Raw genomic sequence first — 21,641 nt, forward strand, 5'->3', positions numbered from 1 at the left:
GCTGGAGAATTTACCTGCCCTGCCCTCACCTCAGTTTATGCCACAGCTTGAGACTCTCATACTGAAAGCTCAGGACAGGCAGGGTTTCTGAGGAAAGCCGTGGGTGAACTGCTTGAATTTGAATCCTGCAACCATCACCCCAGCTGTGTGTTTCTAGTAGACGTCAGTAGCCTCTCTGGGCTTCAATTTCCTTCCATCTTCCTGGGCAATAACAGGAGTGTCTACCTTTTAGAGTTGTCAGGAGTTGTTATCTGAGGAGCATTTGAACCAACCAAAGGCTTGGATGTGGCTTAGCACATGTGGGCTGTTATCACAACACTACTCAGTGCCTGGCTCTGTGCCAGCTGTTGGGGAAACAGGACAGACGTGGTCCCAGCAGCAGGGGGGCTGAGAGGACCAGAACATTTTGCTCTGTAACCCCCTTGCTTTTTCATCATAGATGGAAATGCCAATACCGCCAGCCTGAGTGTAAATCCTCAGTTCAGACGTGTCGCTCTTTGCTGAACTTTGCTGGAAACTTCATGCTGGGTAGATCGACACATCCGTGCACAGACGCGGGGCCATTCCCAGCTGAAATCCTTGGCTGTGCCTCCGCATGTTTTCATTCCCTTTAAAGAGAACTCAGCGGTGAGGGGCAAGACCAGGGGAGGGAAAGACGTCTGGCAGGGGATAGACTGGAGATCATATTTAATGTGGCCCAGTGATAAATCAGTGTGTGTTGGGCATACATTTTTGCTTAGGGTAGCACAGTCACAACAGATGTATGAAAAACCCAACCAAAACCAAACCAGACAAAACTGCAGGAGAAAAAGAAAAAGAAAAAAAAAAAAAAAAAAAGCAGGTGGTGTTGTCAGCTTCATGCAACCATGGATTTTTTAAGGTGCCTCACTGTTCTTCTGATGGGGAAGCAAAGGCCCTCGGGTCTTCTTTGTCCCCTCCCTACCTCCCACCCCCCACCCCCCACCCCCCCACTCTGCTGCGTTTTCACTGTGGCGATGCTTTAGCTGTCACCTTTCAGTGACAAATGTCCCCCTTGTGGGTGTTGAATTTATTCAGCTAGTCCACCTAGGAAAGATTACAAATGAGGAACAAGGGTCAACTCTATGAAACGCAGTTGCAAAAGGGAAAAAAACAAAGTGGCTCGAGAGCCAGGCTCCAAAAGGGAAGTGCAATGAGACAGATTCAATTCTGACTAGTATGTATTTACAAAGAGAGGCCAGAAGGCAGTAATAAGGGAAACGCAGAGCCTCCTCTCGCTAGAAGAGCGATTAGGGACCATCCAGTGTGCGCTGAGTTAATTGGCTTGAGCCACGTCCTATCTGGAATTAATCTTCCGTTTCTTTTGTATTCGTGTCTGGCTTGGGAGGACTGGATGTGGAAGATGGGTATAGCTGAGCAGATCATACCGTGCAAAAGTAATTCTTTCGAGCAGGCATAGCCAAATGAAGGATGCTCTTTCAGCTAAGAGACTTGACATTCAGGAGGCAATGGAGGGGCTGAGGAATGCAAACAGCTGTTACCGACTGGGCTGTTGACAATAAATCTTGGTCCAAGCTACTCAAAAGTCGCCACGCGTTGTGTGGGAAGGCTTCGGCTGTGCTCTTCCCGGGAGGGGGCTTGGCTGGAGGGAGAGAAAGGACAAAGGAGGTCAGGGTGAGAGGAAAAGATGCCGCGCCTACTCTGTTCCCCACAGTGATGTTCCTTGGAAAGCCGGGGTGGGGAGGGAGAAGCTTTCTGCAGCCCCAGGGCGAAGCTGGTTTGATCCCCCCTCTTCCCTGGGCATCTACTGCGTCTGAGCATTTACTTAGGTATTACCTTCACTCACCACAAGATGTCTGAAAGTTAGGTAACATTCTATTTTTTTTTCAACAAGCTTCAAATTTTAGGATAGTTTCAGATTTAGAGAAAAGTTGCAAAGGTAGAACAGAGATTTCAGGACCCCCCTTGCTTTTCCCCATTGGCCATCTCTTACCTCACTGGGGTGCATTGGTTAAAATGAAGGAACTGACCTTGTTAGGTCTTTGTGTGGACCAGTTCTCCCATTAACGTCCTTGTCTTAGTCCATTTGGGATGCTATCATAAAAAGGCCGGGGTGTGAGGGGTTCAAACAAAAGGCATGTATCGCTCACCGCTCTGGAGGCTGGAAGGCAAGATCAAGGGGTTGGTAGATTTGGTATCTGGGGAGGGCCTGCTTTCTGGTTCACAGATGGTGTTGCTATGTCCTCACTGATGGGAAGGGACGAGGTCTCTCTCTGGGGTCTCTTTTATCAGGGAAGTCCCATTTTGGGGAGCTCCCAAAGACCCCACCCTTTGATACTATCACTTTAGGGGGCAGGATGCAACATGTGAATTTGAGGGGGACACAAACATTCAGTGACTGGCTGGCCTCCACCTGTTCCGGAATCCCATCCAGGTACCACGCTGCGTGTTACCATCACGTTCCCCAGACTCCTCTGGCCTGTGACAGTCTCTCAGTCCCTCCTTATTTCTCGTGTCCTTGCCATCTTGAAGAGCCCTCATTATCCTTTTTCTAACATCTCAAGAAATTAAGCCTTAGAGGGGTGAAGGGACTTTTCCAAGTTCAGGCAGCCTCTGGAGGCCATGCCAGATTTCCTTGGGGACACCTTGACTCAGGGTCTCAGTCTTATGCCTTAGAATCACCAAGTGGACTTGCCAGGGCTCACCCCCCAGAGTGTCAGGTTCAGTAGCTCTGGCCTGGAGCCAGGATTTGCATTTCTAGCAAGTTCTCAGGTGATGGTGATGGTGCCTTCGTCCAGGGACCACATTTTGAGAACCGCTGCTTTCAGCCCTGTCCCTTCGGAGCTGTTTATCCAGATCGAAATCATCAGATGGTTGTCACATCTCCACTGCTCTTTCTGAAGTGTACAAATGAAGTTAGACTCTGAAGTGACTTTGCCACCCTGCCTCCCTTCCTCTCCCCACTGTTTTGAGCATCACTGACCCAGGCGGAAGGAGTGTGGTTCAAAGGCATTTGCTACCCTGGGCAAGTAAGAAGCGCATGGTGCTTGTAACCTGGCAGAGACTGGTTTGTGCCCCATCCCGTCACATCTGAGGGCCGCTTTGTGGCTTCATGGGAACGTTGGTCTGAAAAACGTTAGTGACTGATTCCTACTTCGACGTGGAGCCAAAACAGTTACTGAAAAACAGGAGACTGACAGATGAAACAGTATGAACTCTATGTACTCCCTTGGAAATAGTAATATAGTATTAATCTATAGTTTCTTCTTGAGAAGGTTGACATTTATTCATTCGAACTTTATTCTTCCTTTCCTGTTTTTTTTTTTTTTTTTTTTTTTTTTTTTTTTTTTTTTTTGTTTTTTTTAATGCTGCTACAAAACTGAAATGAGCTAGGGGCACCTGGGTGGCTCAGTCGGTTAAGCTTGAGACTTCAGCTCAGGTCATGATCTGATGGTTGGTGAGTTCAAGCCCCGCATCGGGCTCTCTGCTGTCAGCATGCAGCCTGCTTTGGACCCTCTGCCCCATCTCGCTCTCTGCCCCTCCCCTGCTCTCAAAGGCGCTCCCTTTCTCGCTCAAAGATAAATAAACATTAAAAAAACAAAAAAACAGGGGCGCCTGGGTGGCTCAGTCGGTTGAGCGTCTGACTTCGGCTCAGGTCACGATCTCGCGGTCTGTGAGTTCGAGCCCCGCGTCGGGCTCTGGGCTGATGGCTCGGAGCCTGGAGCCTGCTTCCGATTCTGTGTCTCCCTCTCTCTCTGCCCCTCCCCCGTTCATGCTCTGTCTCTCTCTGTCTCAAAAATAAATAAATGTTAAAAAAAAAAAAAAAAAAAGAAAACAAAAAACCCGAAAGGAGCTAAAAGCGAGACCTGCATTTGGTTAACTACCGATTTCGGAATGATGGCACCAAGGAAAATAAATGCACAACAGGGAGTTCCTGAAGAGGCACACACACTGATTGAACTCACATTAGTGAATGGCGAAGTAATGCCTTTATGTCCATATAACAGCTTCCAGCGACCTGGCATTTACTGAAGCCCCAGGTAAGAAATCACCATGCCTTGTTAGTTGCTTAAAAACAAATTACTTACATTGTATGTTGTTTTCCAGAGCCGTTTGTGAAGGGATAGCTCTTCCCCGCCCCCCCCCCCCCCCCCCACTCCCGAGCTTGACCCTGACACTATTTTTGGTTATTTCTTCACAAGGGACTTGAGGAAAAGAAAAATAAAAACACACAGCCTCCCGAGTATTATCTGGAAAAGTGCTGCAAGTTTTTCGAAACTCTTGAAGAATTCATAACCGTAAGCACTTCCCCAGATTAATGATTAATGCTGTTTTCAAGCTCTCTCCGTGTTTCATACTTTGATTAGCAGCGCAACAGGACTTTTAAGTCGGGCCGGGTTCCCAATGAAATAGAGAACTTTAGTCGTTTCTTTTGTTACCCTGCACATCTCTGCTCCTTAATCATTTAAAAACACTTCCAAACCAAGGCAGCGTTATGCCCAGAATTCGCGATCCCTAAAGACCACCAGGAAGCCGAGTCCGATGCAAAAGCAAAGAGCCTTTATTCGAGCTAGCTCCAGCTCAATCCCCTACCTGCACCGACGCAGCGGTGAGATGCCAGAGAGAGCCGGGGAGTTTCAAAAGCACAAAGGTTTTATAGGGGTCTAGGGGCAGTTGGTGAGGTAATGGCTGTGGCCTCAGCCGATTGGCTGGGGAAGGGTCGTGGCCTCAGCCGATTGGCTGGGGAAGGGTCGGAGTCCTGTTACGCGGGTCGCCAGGCGTGTTTTGATCAGGAAGTTTGAACGGGGGAGCGGGAGGTTACTCAAGGGAAGGAGGCGTGGTCTGAGGTTTCTGTGATTTTCCCGGAAAAGGGGTCATGTCGGGGACATAGTCACTCAAGGTGGAGGACACAGAACAAGATGGAGTCGGCCGGCGTAGGCCCGCCCTTTTAGCAGGTTTCCTAAAACAAAGCACATATCATCATGTGCAGGGCCCTGGGGGGCCAGGCAGAGGACCCACTTCTAAGTGTGTTAGCATATTTAATCATCCCATTTGGGGGGAGATAATCTGTTTTAGTTTTCTTAGGCCGTGTTCACTTGCTTTCGTTATTTTCTTGACTTCAAATATCATCCTGACAACTGTTTTTCTTTGCAACAAGGCTGATGGTATTCCTCCAGATCCATCTGATTTCATGGCCTTCAAGGTTGCTTTCATGTATTATGAATTTCTCAATTGGCAGTGTGTATTAGATGGAAACTTACACCTCTTTGTAGAAGTGTTTATCTTGCACAAGTTGTTGCTAGGGTAAAAAGCAAGAGAAGGAAATATTAATGTTTCCAGAGGAAGGTGGAAGCATGGTTGGCAAAAACCTTCTCGGAAACAGTGTGTTGGATCATGCTTTTGAGATGTGTGATGTTTTCTTTTTGTCTCCTGGTGTCTCTCCCCTTCCCCCATTAAGCAGGGAGTTGGCTCTGTGTTCCTTGCCTTGGGGTGGGTTTGGGCCACACTCTCCTTTTCCTCTCTCCCACTTTCAGCATCCTGAACCCATTCAGGAGAAACAGGGTTTGACCACAGAGGGCTTTTCCCCAAACTTAGAAAGGGGCCCTTGCTTAGGTCCCTGGGTCTCTGAACTGGAAGAGCAGCAGAGAGAGCTAGGAGATTTTGAAACAGGAATTGCATAATGCCTGCAAGCAACAGAGACCACCCTCTCCTAATTTTGTGGCTTGAGCTGCTTGCAACGTGGGTTAAAAAACAGAGAAGACTGGAGGCAAGTAGTCCCGAGCTGGTGTGCCAGTGACACAATGCAATCAGGGACATCTATCTTTTTGTTCCTTTATCCTCACCTTATGGTTTCCTTTCTCAAGGTTGCCTCAAATTCCAAAGTGGCTACCAGGGCACCAGCCATCACATCTGCATTCTTGGCCGCAGGAAGATTGAGAGAATGCTTCTCCCAGGCAAAACAATTCCTTTCGAAAGATCTACTGCAGAAGTTGCTTGTAATACATTTATTGACATCTCCTTAGAACTTGGTCACATGGCTGTATCTAGCTGAAGTGGAAAGCAACTAGCAGTGCCTGCCACACACCTGAAGGGGCTAATGACCTTTAGCAAAGAAAGCTTCATCTGCCCTCTATCTGCATCGGTGAACATGGACCACCAGGCAGAGGGCACTGTGTGCCCTTTGTCTTCCTCAGTGAATTGGCACAATGAAAAACCAGTGGAACCTTACCACACCTTGGGGGTGGGTGTAGGGAAGAGCCTAGGATCTTCAAGCCAAAGGAATGAGGCTTGAGATAGAGATTAAGCAGAGTTATAAAGATAAAGCAAACTTTGATTTCTTAAACGCATGAGTTTGGACAGAGATTTGTAGTAAGTATTAGGGTAGGGTATCTGAGAGTTCAAATCTTCATTTAAATGCTTTCTTTCTTTCTTTCTTTTCTTTCTTTCTTTTCTTTCTTTCTTTCTTTCTTTCTTTCTTTCTTTCTAGTTAAGCACCAACACTTGATTTATTGATTTTGTTATAAAAATGCATCACTTGGAAGGCTTGAGCAATATTTTTCTAAAATGACCCTGCTAATTTCTGAGTCAGGGGCTGTATATTTTACCTCAGCAGAATGCTTGATAAACCTAGGCACTTTGTATTTGTTAAATAAGTGAATCAATGGTAATCTAAGTGATTTTAGCCTCCCCGTGTTTTCACAACTATTTGTGTGTCTATATTTGTCAAAACTCCTTTAGTTGCACGTTACAGAAATTGAAGTCAAAATGGTTAAGACAAAAGGTAATTTATGACTCTTACAATTTAAGCCATAGGCTTCAGGCATGGCTGTATCTAGGTGTTTAATGATCTTATCAAAACAAGGCTCTGTATTCTCCAATGAAATTTTCTCTGTATTGGTTCCACTCTCCCCTCTTGGTGGTAGGATGACTGTTAGTAGCTCCATAAAAGCCAATTGTTTAGCTTTGAGTCCAGAGGGTAAGAATATCATTTCTTAGGCAGCATTTCTTAGGCAGAATGCTCTCTCAGCTATTTCATTGGCTCTGATTGTTCTGACTTGGAATCAGAAAACTTCTCTGAATATTTCACTAGAATGTGATAGGCTTTAAGACTCATGCCCACTGTGTCAATCTGGGGCCAGGCAGGAGAAAGAAAAACATACTATTATTTGAACAGAAATAATTTTTTTTTTAATTTTTTTTTTCAACGTTTATTTATTTTTGGGACAGAGAGAGACAGAGCATGAACGGGGAAGGGGCAGAGAGAGAGGGAGACACAGAATCGGAAACAGGCTCCAGGCTCTGAGCCATCAGCCCAGAGCCCGACGCGGGGCTCGAACTCACGGACCGAGAGATCGTGACCTGGCTGAAGTCGGACGCCCAACCGACTGCGCCACCCAGGCACCCCGAACAGAAATAATTTAAGACAAGTGGTCAAATCCAGTCTTTGCCTGCTTTTGTAAATAAAGTCTTACTGGGACACAGCCATGCCCGTACATTTAAGTGTTCAGTTTATGGCTGCTTTCAGGCCAAAAGATAAAAGAGTAGAGTTGCTACAACAGACACTGTATGACTCACAAATCTAAACATTTACTATCAAGGTCTTCATGGAAAGTTTACCCACCTGTAATTTTACATAAACGAGTGACAGCAACATGAAGCCTTGAAAAGGAACAAGAGAAGAGTAAACTATCATGGGGGGAGAACCTGCCAGAAGCATCTACCTCTAGGGCTGAAGGAACAGAGGGAAAACACTAGAATTACTAAAACTTAGAAGTCTGGAGAAGAGACCCCATAGAATGGAAGCTTCAGACCTCCAGAGAAGGAATGACTTGGTGCTGGTGTTGGTGTCACCGAGGGGATGTGTCCCCTCTTCCTCCTCCAGCCTGTGGGTTCCCTCGGTGCCCGAATCCAACCGGGAGCAGTGGTGAAGGAGAAATGTGCTTGCGGGGTCCCGGCCCCAGCCTCCCAAAGCGGGGTATGGGAACAGGGCTTGGAGTTGAAATACAATAGCTAAAAAGCTGGCAAAATCCACTCTGGCTACTCAGTATTCATCCACACGCTTCTATTTGTATTTGAACTTCTACAGACAGTACAGACAACTCTATGCTTCCACCTGACCACAGACAGCCACTCTGCACTCAAGCAAAGGCATGTATATCTGCGATGCTCCCCAGTGTGAGGAGACTCAAAGTCACAACAGTCATTACAGCCATTTGGGGGCTATGTTAATTACTCTCCGAAGTCAGCCAGAGTCTCATCAGAATATTCTGTTACTTAAAGACCAACTTGTAAAGTTAACTGCCCTAACAAGGTTGGATATTAGGGAAGAAGAAAAGAGAGCGCGCGCACACACACACACACACACACACCAAGCAAGGAAGAAGATAAGCATAGTTCTTCTACAGTCCTTGCTTCTGTAACTGGTCATGACTGGTTATCATGTGTCATATTCGTGTCATATCATCTCATGTTCGCTTTGTCCTCATCCAAGGGCTCAGCTGGTTCAGTTCTGTACCAGGTGTTAAAATTCAAACTTTAATTCATGAGGGGTTGGGATTATCAATCCTATTTAAAAAAAAAATTTTTTTAATGTTTATTTATGTTTGAGAGAGAGAGAGACAGAGAGACAGAGTGCAAATGGGGGAGGGGCAGAGAGACAGGGAGACACAGAATCTGAAGCAGGCTCCAGGCTCTGAGCTGTCAGCACAGAGCTCAATGTGGGGCTCGAACAACGAACCATGAGATCATGACTTGAGCCGAAGTGGGACACAAACGACTGAGCCACCAAGGTGCCCCTGGATACTCTCATTTTCTAACTCAATGGAGCTACTGTTGTGTCCTCTGGTGGGAACACTGCCTCCCTGTAACTAAGACCTCCAAAGCAGCAGAGCTCAAGGTTGGTAGGATCAGGACCAAAAATCCTGCAAGTGGATGTGATAGCGAGAGAGAAGACAATCCCACCTTCATCCCTGGATTCTTGGCCCCATGTGAAGAAAGAGCACCTTGAGATGGTTGCTGCATCAAGGCATATATTGCTTTCCAGATATAGAACTCCATCCTTTCTGGGTGTTGCCTCCTCAATGGCTTTGTAACTAAGCCTTCTGTAGACCATTTCTCTATCTTATTAGGCCTGGGGCACCTAGATGATGGGCACCTGGCAAACCAGTGAACTCCACGGGCAGGAACCTGTGCATGCATCTGTTTTGTTGTGAGACATATTTCTCGATCAGGAGTAATCAATACAGGGGAAGTGTCATAACGTTAAATAGGGGATGGTGGTACCTGCAAAAACATGGCGGATAGGGAAGATACCCATGTCCGGGTCGTGTGTCTGTTTCAGTGAGGATGGATCTCTGCCCCATCTGCAATGTAGGGGAACTAGTGCTTGTTCTACCACAAACTAGACGGCTGTTCCCCGAAGGGAATGATGCAATGTTGAGCTTCGGTGCTGGTCTCTACTGTTGGCCGATCAAGAACCTGGTTAGCATTGGTAGGAAGAAGTCCATGTTGTTGAACTCGTGCACGGCTTCCGTCCCTGTCACCTTGGTCTGTTTGCACTCAGGCCCATTGAGCAAGCATGAAGGTGGGTGCTGAAAAGGGCTGAATGACAGCCAGAACGCAGGCCATCTTGCCCATCAGGTTACTGAGAACCCTCTCTACTGTGGATTTAGGTCTCATGGGATCATTCTGAGCCTACTCCAAGGTGTCCTCCCGTGTATATTTCTCACAGGCTTCCTGGTTACCAGTGCCCCAGGTGTGTCCTTTCTAAGAATGACCCCACCCAGCCAAGTGATTGGCAACTGCCCATATATTGGTGTAGCTCCAGGATTCTAATTCTCTCATGGCGCAGACGTACTGCCTGGAAGTTCCGATCACTGGAGCATCCTCCTTCACCATTGTCCTTCAGGACCACCTCTCAGTCAGGCTGGAAGGCTGTAGCTGTCTATTTCTTGTTGGCACCAGCAAGGTCTAGCCCTTGCCGTTTCTACTGACACTTCACAAAACACTCTGTCTTCCAGACCTCTGTGTCTTTGGCTCAGCCCAGAATGTCTTTTCCTTGCCGTCCACCTGTGAATACTCTCCCGACAACACTGCACCTCGCTAACGCTGTTCCTGGGCACTTGGCAAGAGTCTCTGCTGTCATACTTGTTTCAATGCTTTTATTATTTATGCTGCCCAAGTATCAGCTGTGTCCTCTTGGCCCCGTCAGGATTCAGGGCACATCAGTTTGTTTCCCCCTCAGAATCCAAAGCCCACCTCAAAAAGTCTGCATGTTCTCAGGCAGCTTACATTCTCCACTGTTGCTTTTCAAATCCAGATTTTGCACCTATTTTCTCTGATTTTTGTCACATTAGTCTGGTTGTGAAATTAAGGTCTGTGGTCAATGTGTAGCATGCTATTTTAGGTGGGATTTTTTTTTTTTAATCTACTAAGCTTGTTCTTTGTATATAGCAGTGGTCTGTAGACTTTTTTCATAGAGTCAGACAATAGATATTTTTGGCTTTGGGAGCCATATGGAGTCTGCTGCAACCACTCAATTCTGCTGTTGTATTGCAAAAACAGCCACAGACCATAAAGAGACAAATGGGTATGGCTGTGTTCCAATAAAACTTGATTGACAAAAGTTTGCGGCAGTCTGGATTTGGCCAGCCCTTGGCTTGTAATTGACTAATCCCAGGTATGCAAGAAGGCTATGGCCTTTGGTTCATGGAAGTTACCTTTTTAGTCACCTTACATTCTCTTGCTTCGAGTTTTTTCAGTTGATCCTGAGCACTTGAATTTTTTTCAAGGTACACAAACCATATCACCTGATATCTTACTCTGTTTGGGCTGCTATAACAAAACACACAAACTTAAACAACAAATAGCCCAGCTTAAAACACAAATATTTATTTCTCACAGTTATGGAGGCTGCAAAGTCCAAGACCAATGTGCAGCAGATACAGTGCCTGGTGGAAACCCACTGCCTGGTTCATAGATGGTCATCTTCTTGCTGTGTCCTGACCTGGTGGCAGGGGCAAGGGAACTCCCTGTGATCTGTTTTATAAGGGCACTAATCCCATTTGGGAGAGTTCCACCTTCATGACCTCATCACCTCACAAAGGCTCCACCTCCTAATACTGATACAATGGGGGTTAGGAAATCAGTATGCGATTTGGAGGAGTCCTTGTCTGGTCATTCTTGGCCCAGTGGTCCTGGGTCTGTTGTCCGTGGCAGTGCCAGCCCAGCTCAGCAAGAATCTTGCCAAACCAGTTGAGCAGGAATTCCCCATCTTTGATATGGAATCAAGTTCCTCCCATTAATTCTCAATCCAATGACTGCCTCACTCCACCGCATTAGCTATAGACCCCGAGCCATCCCTGTTTTATTTGGAATTGAGTTCAGTCTCACTCCTCTAGTGCAACAGTCTGGAATAGTCTCCTTTGTCTGTTTAAATTGCCTGGTGCAATTTTTCCGTGACACACCTTAACAATTTTTTATTCTTAATTTCTTTCTTTTGTCTAAATTCATCAACTTTTGCCTGCCGATCTATGTTAAATAAAGGCGGTGGCCTTGGATGTATCAGTCAGAATCAGGGCAGGGAACAGAGACAAGACTCAAAAGGACTGACTGCAGAGATTTCAATGAAGGGACTATTTGCAAGGTGTGGGCAGGGTTAAGGAAGCCCAGCAAAAGACGAAGAAGCACGCCAGGGCTACTGACATTGGGGCAGCTCTAATGGATACCCCAGACATGAAAAAGCAAATGAAGAAAGCAGTTGCCAAAACCCCATCAGAACAGGAATGGAGGGCATCTTACAAGAGCTGTGCCTTAGCCAGAGAAACACATTATTGCTAACCACAGCCACATGGGAAGGCAGTCAAGTGACTGATGACACTGACCTCTCTGTTCTCCTGCCACCACCCCCCCCCCCCCCCCCCCCCCCCCCCCCCCCCCCCGATCTCCTGTTGGTGTCTCCTTTGGAAAAACTTGACCAGAAGCCACAGGGTTAAGGAAAGCTGGTGATAAAATCTAACGAGGTTGGCCTCCTGGATGCAGAGCAGGGAGGATCCAGCTGGATAGTGGATATGGGGGAGAGGATGTCATGAGAGTCAGAGAATGTGCATCATAGGAGACATTGTTGACTCCTTCTGTCCCTCAGTGAAAGAGTTTCTGGTCTTTGCCAATTAAGCATCTTGCCAGGTTGGGGAGTAACATGGACATATCATTTCATGTTAAGGAAATGTTTACTTTCAAAAAGTTTTTTTTTTTTTTAAACAGGAATGGATATTGAATCTCATCAATGTTTTCTATTATCTATACATATGATATTCTCTTTTACTCAATTAACATGGTGAATTATATTAATAGGGAATACGCTTTGAGGAATCCTTGCATTCTTGAGAGAAACCCCACTTGGTCACAGAACATGAGTGCTGTTGGATTCTGTCTGTTGGTATTTTATTTAGATTTTCACATGGATATTCAGAAGCAAAGGAGAGGATGGTCCATTACTTTCTTTTATATTTTAATTTTTTTCAACTTCATGAAAACACGCATAACCTTTCTTCCTTTTTGTTTCTGAAGAATCTATTCTTAGCTTCGGTTACTTTTTTGCTTTTTTGCTTTTTTGCCCCTTGCCAGCTAAACTTGGAAATGTATTTCCTCTAAAAACTAATTTGGGAAACTGTTCTACTTCAACAATATGGGTTTGCCTGGCTTTGATGGGTCAGGATAGTCTGGGTTAATCTCCAATTCATAGAGTTTGAAGGAAAAGTAGCTTGAAATAAGCCTAGAGAGGTAGCAGTGACCTTCAGGCAAAGCTTTGCAAGGATATGCTTCCATTTTAAGAACAAAAGTCAGTGGAGGGTTTTCAACAGAGCAGTTGCACAATCAGATTTTACCTTTTGAAGATCTCATGCTGCTTTCTCATCATGGGAAAATTACTCCTCTATGGTTTAGTTTCCACATCTGTACATCACAGAGAAAAATCTGTTACAACGTCTGAGAAAATTATTTTGGGTAAGTGATATCTATAAAACACGTATCCTAGTTTTTGGCATTTATAAATAAATTACATATATATATATATATATATATATACACACACACACACACACACACACACACACACACACCATACACACACACACACACACACACACACCCCATATAATGTGGGGATCTTTTTACATTATTGATTTGTGGGAGAGCTATTGATTTCTGTATATTTATCTTGTCTCCAGCCATCTTACTGAATTATTGTATTCATTCCTGTATTTCTTCAGCCAGTTCTCTTAATTTTCCTTGTTATTCAATCGTATCATCTGCACAAAGTTTATTTCTTTTGCAAACTATTATTTGTGAATTAGTGAATTACCGTCAACCTGCATTTGTTTGGAGGATAATATTTATTCTTGGAATCCAAGCCAGAATTGCATATCACAAACAAGTTGTTTGATGGAGATGAGACCCACATCTTAAATTACCTTTATGGTTGAATAGGATGGTAATTGCGATGATTGCATGAGACCATTTGGAAATTAAAAAGTTGGATATTTAACCTACTAGCTGGAATAGAAAACAGGTTATTGTGCATTTGATTGAATTTAATGGGCTGTTGATATGACCTCCATATTCCCCATGTGAAATCATGCATCTATTCCAATTTGAGCCGAGGAAAGGTCAGAGAGGTTTGAATACACACCTCTTCCCCTCACACCTTACTGTTGATTTGGAATATAAAATGGGCCTTGATTTCTAGAATTGTGATTGTGTTTGTCACTCAGTAAATATTATGTATATTTAAATGTAAAGATCAAGATATGGAGAGTATCTAATATATAGATCCTGACATATAATAAGCGCGATAGATGGAATGTTTGTGCCCCCCCCCCCCCAAAAGCCCATATGTTGAAATCCTAACCCCCGATGTGATGGTATTTGGAGGCAGGTCTTTGTGATTAGGTCATGAGAATGGTACCCTCATAAATGGGATTAGTGTCCATATAAAAGAGACCCTGGAGAGCTTTCTTGCCCTTTCCCATCATGTAAGGACACAGCAAGAAGATGGCTGTGTATGAACCGGAAGGTGGGGCCCCACCAAACACCTAATCTGCCTGAGCCTCCATCATGGGCTTCCCAGCCTCCTAACTGTGAAAAATAAGTGTTTTGCTTAAGCCACGCAGCGGATGGGTGGGATTTTGGTTATTTCAGCCTGAACCGGTAAGGACAATAGGTATACAATAAACATAGCTTTCCCTCTCCTCCTTTTTAAATGCAAATGTCCAAGGACTATGGCCTAATATTTTCAATCCCCAGAATGAAGTTCTTCGGCTGCTCAGCTAGGCCTACGTGGTCTGTCTCCTCTCTCCTCTCCACCCTCTTCTTCTACTACATTCCCCTTCTTCCTTCACCCTAGCCCCAGAGATCTCGATCTTCCCTAAACCTTTGAACTTTGAATGAATGAATGTTACAACTTCTGGCACATCGTTGATGACCATGAACAGTAAAATGATTGTGGCTTGAATTAGCAGAATCAGACACCAGATGCTCATGTTTCCTGAGGGGAGGGGTGGGGTTCCTTGGGTGTTGAAGTCTGATACCTTGGGCATTGCTATTGATTGAATTGTGTCCCCTCCAAATTCGGATGCTGAGATCCTAATGCCCATTGTGACCATATTCGGAGGCAGAGCCTATAAAGAGGGAAAAAGTTTGATGGGATCATGAGGATCTCTAGCACGGGTGCCCTTACAAGAAGAAAAAGAGACACCAGAGCTCTCTCTCTCCCCATGATGTGAGGCCACAGTGAAAAGGCAGCTGTCTATAAGTCAGGAAGAAAGCCCTCACAGAAACTGAATGTGATGGCACCTCGGTCTTAGACTTCCCAGACTCCAGAACCGTGAGAAAATAGATTTCTGTTATTTAAGCAAGCCACCCAGTGTCTGGTATCTTGTTATGATAGCCCTACCTGACTAATACAGGCATAAAGCGATATGGTTTGTAAATGGTTTATGTGCCCTTCCAGCCCGCTGAAAGAGTGTCTGGGACATAGGAGTAGCTGTAATTTTGATAGTTTAAGAAGACAGGCTTAAAGAAAAAAAAAATGAAGACAGTCTTGGTTCCAGTCTGTTCCACATGTCTCATGTCCTCTCTGGATCAGTGGCTATCCAGGTCATGGTCTTATGGTGAGTTGTAGATGTGGGAGAGAGTGAGCAAAACAGCTGGTGTCTCTTGAGGCCTCATCCAAGAAATGACACACTGTCTCCCCCAGAAGATCTACTCACTCACTACCTTTCCACTTAGGTCTCACTTGTGTCACATGGGCATCTCTAGCTGCAAAGGCTTCTGGGAAATCAGGGAGTTATGTTCTCCAGTCTCTAAAGTGGGACATGGCAAAAGTAGGGAACACGAGTTGTGGAAGTCTATTGGAGCAGTCAATCCACTGACTGTTGGTAGAAAAATTGGAATTTCTACCCTTACTTTAAGCCCCTTAGAGAACATTCTGGGGAGGAAGCTTGCATCTTTATTGCCATTGCTCAGATGCTCCTCCCTGTGGGTGGAGGAGTAGCTCATCTGACTACTGAGAACACTGAAGCTGTGCCTCCTTGTGTATGGTCGCCACCTGCTGGGGAAGCATGTTTTTCTTCTTCCCTTCCTTTTGTTACCCCTCCTGCTGTTTCCCAGCTGCTCTGCGTAAGCAAAGGCAAGAAGAGACCGAACCCTTGGAAACAAGCAAATGGGCTGGGTCCAGCCACCATTAATGAAGCTGGTGTTCTGATATATCCAGCTCATAGTTTTTAATTGGGTCAACATTTCAGGTACAGAAGAGCACCTCCAAACCTCAACCGCGATTTTTGTGCTTTAACAGTTTACATGACAGTTTCATATCCACTTAATGGTTGACGTTAGGGGTCCAGCATTGCAGCAATTATTTCACCCCACTTTATGGATGAAAGAACTGAGCCGGCAGAAGGCAATGAAATACACACAGCCAGCATCGGCATAGCCAGCACTCAAGCCTGCTTTTTCTGCTGCAGTAGATGACACTGCCATTCCTAGGGCATTTATTCTACATTTCCTTGTGCCATCTCGTCAATTCTGCTCAGCCTGTAGTACCTGTTTGTGCATCTTGCTGTCACCCATCCTGCACCCCCCTTCAGCCCAGGAGAGCAATGTCTCAGCAATCAGTCAATGCTAATATGCCAGCAATTTCCCAGAGCTTTGTTGTTGAAGAGGCTGCTCTTGATGTATTATTCTAAGTGTGTTGCTTAGGCAACATTGATTAATGATCAATATCTACATTACAAAATAATCACAGGGCCTGATAAAACTGTTCAGAAAGCAGAGACAGCTTCTTGAGCAGGTAGGAGATACCTTATACCAGATTGCCTGTGGCTGCCATTTTGCACATTTTCAGTGGATGCTATGCTGACTCTACATTTGGGGTTCTAGACTTCTTAAAGGGGGAATGGCCATCAGGGTGCAGTTTCCTGCTTGGTTGCCTGGGAGAGCATTTTGGAGAAGGATGTTGCCAAGTGTAGTAGAATAGCTTTTGGCTCTCAGTTCTACTTGGCACTCAGTTCTAGTGGCAAGCAACGCCTAGCACACAGTAGGCTCTTAAATATTTGTGGACCAACGAATGCATGGACGGACCTTCGGGTAGTATGGACAGCTTTCTTGGCACTGGCTGGCCACAACTTCTTTCTGTAGGTTTCTCAGACATTCATAGGCAGTGTACAGGATTCCAAGAGTCTCTGATTCCACAACAGTTGGGCAGCATCCATGCGCTTTGAAAAATTCCTAGAAGGGGGCAATAGAGCACAATTCTCAGTAGTCTCTGAGGTCCAACAGCCTGGGTTTGAATCTTGCCTCTCCCATCCTAGATCAGGAACTTTAGGCAACTTTGTACTCATTGAACCTCGGTTTCTTCATGTGTAAAGTAGGAATTCTATTGTCAGTATCTACTTCTTGGGTGAGCAAGATTCCGTGAATTAACGCCTGTTCAGTACTTAGCACAGTGTCTGGCACCTAACAAGTCCTCGGTGATTATTAGCTTTTATTTCTGTTTCACTCAGGACTTAATGAAGACAACTTCAAAATTAGCCGAGAAAGAATGAGTCTACCCGACGGAATGAGAACTTGATAGTTTGCTGTAGAATTAGTTCAAGTCAAATATTTACAGTAATCATGAAAGAAGGTACAGAGGGATTACCAAAGCAGTCCGACATAGCTACGAGAATACAGTTCACTTTCGTTGGCTTGGAGTTTGCTCTCCTTGGGTCTAACACGTTCTGCTGATCTCATTTGTGCTTCTGTCACTGTTCTTGGGCTTCCGGGTCTGTACTGGGGTGGTGCTGGGGGATTCTTTGTTTCTGGACCTTCATTCTTAGTCTCTGAATTAACGGTTTGTCAGAGTTCTGATTTTAATGACAAGGACTTTGCCCGTTGTGTTTCCAGAGGCCTGGCTTCCCTCCAATTCATTTTGCGAAGTGCCTACTGTCTTTGCCCACGAAAGTTTACAGGTTTTTGTTTTGTTCACCTCTACAGCTCTTAGTCTCATGCCTATCTTGGGACTTGCTTTTCTGCAAATTTTTACTGGCAAAATGTTTAATTACTCTCGTAAGGCTAGAGAGTAAAATGTACAACTTTTTAAGGGTAGTTTCATGAGTGTGGCAAATGTTTACAGCTGTATCATCCAACCCCCTATCAAGATATAAAGCACTGTCATCACCCCACAAAGATCCCTGGTACCCATTTCTGGTCAATCTCCCTTCCCTTCAAAGGCAACTGACATTCTGCTTTCTATCTTTGCAGATTAGTTTACTATATTCTTGAACTTCTTTTGCTCAGTCTTACTTATGTCTGTGAGATCTGTCTTTGTTGTTTCCTGGATTAGAATTCCTTCTCTTTTATTAGTCAGCAGTGTTCTATTGTATGAATATCCTGTGGTTTGTTTATCCATTCTTGTATCGATGAACAAGTGGGCTATTTCCAGTTTTCAACTCTTATGAACAAAGCTGCAATTGACGTTCTTTTACATGACTTTTTGCGGACATATGGTTTCATTTACTTTCGTGGAAATAGAAGTGGAATTGTTGAATCACAAAGTAAGTGAACATTTACAGGAATTGCCAAGCTGTTTTCCAGAGTGACTATCCCATTTTGCATAGCCACAAGATCCAGTTGCTTGGAATCCTCACCAGCTCTTAGTGTGGTCAGTCCCTTTAATTTTAGTCCTTCTAGTGGATGATGACTAAGGATGTTGACCATCTTTTTATGTGCCTTGCATTTATAGCTAATTAACATTTATCCAATTGATGGGAAGAGTAATTTCCCAGTTGGGTACTAAACTGAACATTTTCCCCCATGAATTCAGATAATGGGTGTCACCCCCCATTCCCTGTGTAACTCCACTAAATGCCCTTTGGTGGTTCATTTTATGTGTCAACATGACAGGGCCATAGACTTCCCAGATGACTGGTCAAACATCATTCTGGGTGTGTCTCTGAGGGTGTTTTTTTTTTTTTTTTAATTTATTATTTTTTTAAATGTTTATTTATTTTTGAGAGAGAGACAGAGAGAGAGAGAGACAGAGACAGATACAGAGACAGAGCACAAGCAGGGCAGGGGCAGAGAGAGAGTGAGACGCAGAATCTGAAGCAGGCTCCAGGCTCTGAGCTGGCAACACAGAGCCCGATGCCGGGCTTGAACTCCCAAACTGTGAGATCCTGATCTGAGCCAAAGTTGACACTTAACCAACCGAGCCACCCAGGCGCCCCTCTGAGGGTATTTTTTTTTTAATGAGATTAACATTTAAATCATTACATTTAAATCAGTAACATTAAACATTAACATTTAAATCAGTAGACAGAGTATAGCATGGTGCCCTCCCTAATGTGGATGGGCCTCATCCAAACAGTTGGAGGCCTGAATAGAGCAACACGTCTGACTCACCTCTGAGTAAAAAGCAACTCCTCCCACCCAGACTGCCTTTAAGCTGGAATATTGGTTGTTTCCTGCTCTGACCATTGCACTGAAACACTGGCTCTTCTTGGGTCCTGAGCCTGGTAGTTTTTGGACCGGATCTTATACCTTCAGCTCTCCTGGTTTTCCAGCCCACCAAATGTAGACTTGTTAGCCTCTCTAACCACATGAGACCATTCCTTCTAACAGACCTATTTATCTGTATCCATCCATCCATCCATCCACCTACCATCCCGTCTATCTATCATCGCTGTATGTATGTATGTATGTATCAATCACCGTCTCTTGGTTCTGTTTCTCTAGAGAACCATGACTAATATACCCTTTCCCTTTGCACCATTTTCTTCCAAAGTGCCCCATTTCAACTCTGTTTCGGCATAAGCATTTACACATAGCCCTGTGCTGGCTTCATTAAATAGGCCACAAACATATGCTCAATGCTTCCATCTACCAGCTTTGGGACTACAATTAAAATCCTTGCAGAAAATGATACCCCAAGTTATCTTTAAGGCATTCAACATAGCCACATTCAGAAATGCTGGCCTCCTGTGAGCACCGCAGGAAAGAGAACCACCTGGTGGTGGGGTTCCCGGCTCTTGGGCTGTTGTTCTTTAACCATGTTTTCCAACTGGAAGATATGATCAGGCAACATAAAAATGCAACAGTTCCTGCTCTCCTAATAGCAGAGTGACTAATAGAATAACTAGGAGGATAATACATCTCCTTGGAAGGAGGATGGTTAAGGATGCTGATGTAGATGCTGGGGCTCTGAAAGAGACGTCTGTCTCCTCACCACAGGATGGACACAAACCCACTCCTTCATGATGTGAACTCAAGCACAGTCTTCTGGAAAGCTGAACGCGAATTAATCAAGAGCCTGCCTGTGACGTTGCTGAGACGACAGGGCGTGTTTCTCGCTTTCTCTCTCTCTTAAAACAATCTACTTATTTCCTTTGTCTGCTTCTTTGTCTTCTCACCTACTCATTTATTTATCTACTCTATATGATATTTATATATTATTTATTTGCCTCCTAGATATGTCATTAATTAATTTATTTAAAAGGTATGAACAGAACGAGTTACTTCCCCAGGTGAGAGCAAGGTATAACCCCTCTTTTAATTTTCAATTAAAATTGTTACTTAATTACACTTTTTAAAATGTATTAATTTTTGGGGCGCCTGGGTGGCTCAGTCGGTTGAGCGTCTGACTTCAGCTGGGGTCATGATCTCGCGGTCTGTGAGTTCGAGCCCCACATCGGGCTCTGTGCTGCCAGCTTAGAGCCTGGAGCCTGCTTCGGATTCTGTCTCCCTCTCTCTCTCTGCCCCTCCCCCGCTCATGCTCTGTCTCTGTCTCTGTCTCTCTCTCTCTGTCAAAAATAAACATTAAAAAATGTATTAATTTTTGGGGTGCCTGGGTGGCGCAGTCGGTTAAGCGTCTGGCTTCAGCCAGGTCACGATCTCGCGGTCCGTGAGTTCGAGCCCCGCGTCGGGCTCTGGGCTGATGGCTCAGAGCCTGGAGCCTGTTTCCGATTCTGTGTCTCCCTCTCTCTCTGCCCCTCCCCCGTTCATGCTCTGTCTCTCTCTGTCCCAAAAATAAATAAACGTTGAAAAAAAAAAGTATTAATTTTCAATTTAATTGTAATTAAAATGTATTATTTTATTTCTTTATTTTTAAAGATTATTTATGGAGAGAGAGAGAGAGAGAGAGCAGGGAGAGGGGCAGAGGGAGAGGGAGAAAGAGAATCCCAAGCAGGCTCTGTGCTGTCAGTGCAGAGCTGGACCTGGGGCTCCAACCCACAAACCCTGAGATCATGACCTGACCTGGAGTCGGACACTTAACTGACTGAGCCACCCAGGTGCCCCCAAAATTGATTTTTTTAAATTAACCACTCCTTATACTCAGATTAACAACAGGTCCAGGGTCTTTCCTCTTGAGACCTGCAACCTTTCGCCAGATTCTTCATGAACTCCAGGGGGAGGCTCCTTGGTTCAAAAGGGGCTATGTGGGTTTCCAAATACAGGTAAAGGGAGAATTAGTGATTTGGGAGCTAGCCCACCCAGCTTGGTGCATCTTTTGGTCACTGCTGGGGGTCCCGCTGGACCTGGAGCATGGGCTCCCACCGCCTCACCCCTCCAGTCTTTCCTCAGCTCAGGGATCACTTCCAGGGTTGGGCTCACACCGGTCTTTCACCGCCTACCTCCAGGGGGCGGTGTTGAGGCCCTGGTTCAGAGGCCCTTAGGGTGAGCATCCCGTTTGCTGCTTGTGGTATCTGTTTCACAATCTGAGTGCACTCTGGAGATTCTGGTAGGATTCATCCTTATCATTACAGGAGGTGGTCACTGTTCATCCTTCTCTTCCCCAAACACCCATGGTCCCCTTGAGAATTTTGCCCACACTCTCCCCAGCTTCAGGGTTGAGGGGATTAGAAGGGGCAGCACTTGCCTGGCCACAGGGGTCTCATTACTCCTCCCTACAGGATAGTGGGTACCCCTGAACCTGAAACCTGTCCACCTAGGAGTTCAGGGAATCTTCTCTAAGAATGATCCTGGGACTGCCTGGCCAGAATAACTGCCTACGACTGTCCTACCACAGCATCTTGAGAAACAAGTCACCAGGCACTTGGCTATGAGAGGAGTTTGTTCATCGTAGGAGATTTACAAAAGACCATGGGGGACGGGAAGGGGAAAAAATAGTT

At 45.2% G+C, this 21,641-nt stretch overlaps 2 long non-coding RNA genes across 2 annotated transcripts; both read right to left on the minus strand.

Moving 5' to 3' along the window:
• Positions 1-1,181: 1,181 nt before the first annotated feature.
• Positions 1,182-4,611, minus strand: LOC123589206. The gene is made up of 3 exons (XR_006708216.1): positions 4,573-4,611; positions 2,010-2,140; positions 1,182-1,621 (listed from the first exon to the last, which is right to left on the minus strand). It is a non-coding gene; the product is annotated as an uncharacterized LOC123589206 (long non-coding RNA).
• On the minus strand, positions 2,687-4,537 carry LOC123589207. The gene is made up of 3 exons (XR_006708217.1): positions 4,068-4,537; positions 2,963-3,157; positions 2,687-2,876 (listed from the first exon to the last, which is right to left on the minus strand). It is a non-coding gene; the product is annotated as an uncharacterized LOC123589207 (long non-coding RNA).
• Positions 4,612-21,641: the final 17,030 nt, after the last annotated feature.

The sequence above is a fragment of the Leopardus geoffroyi genome, chromosome E3 (genome assembly GCF_018350155.1).
Source record: "Leopardus geoffroyi isolate Oge1 chromosome E3, O.geoffroyi_Oge1_pat1.0, whole genome shotgun sequence".
NCBI classification, from domain to species: Eukaryota; Metazoa; Chordata; class Mammalia; order Carnivora; family Felidae; genus Leopardus; species Leopardus geoffroyi.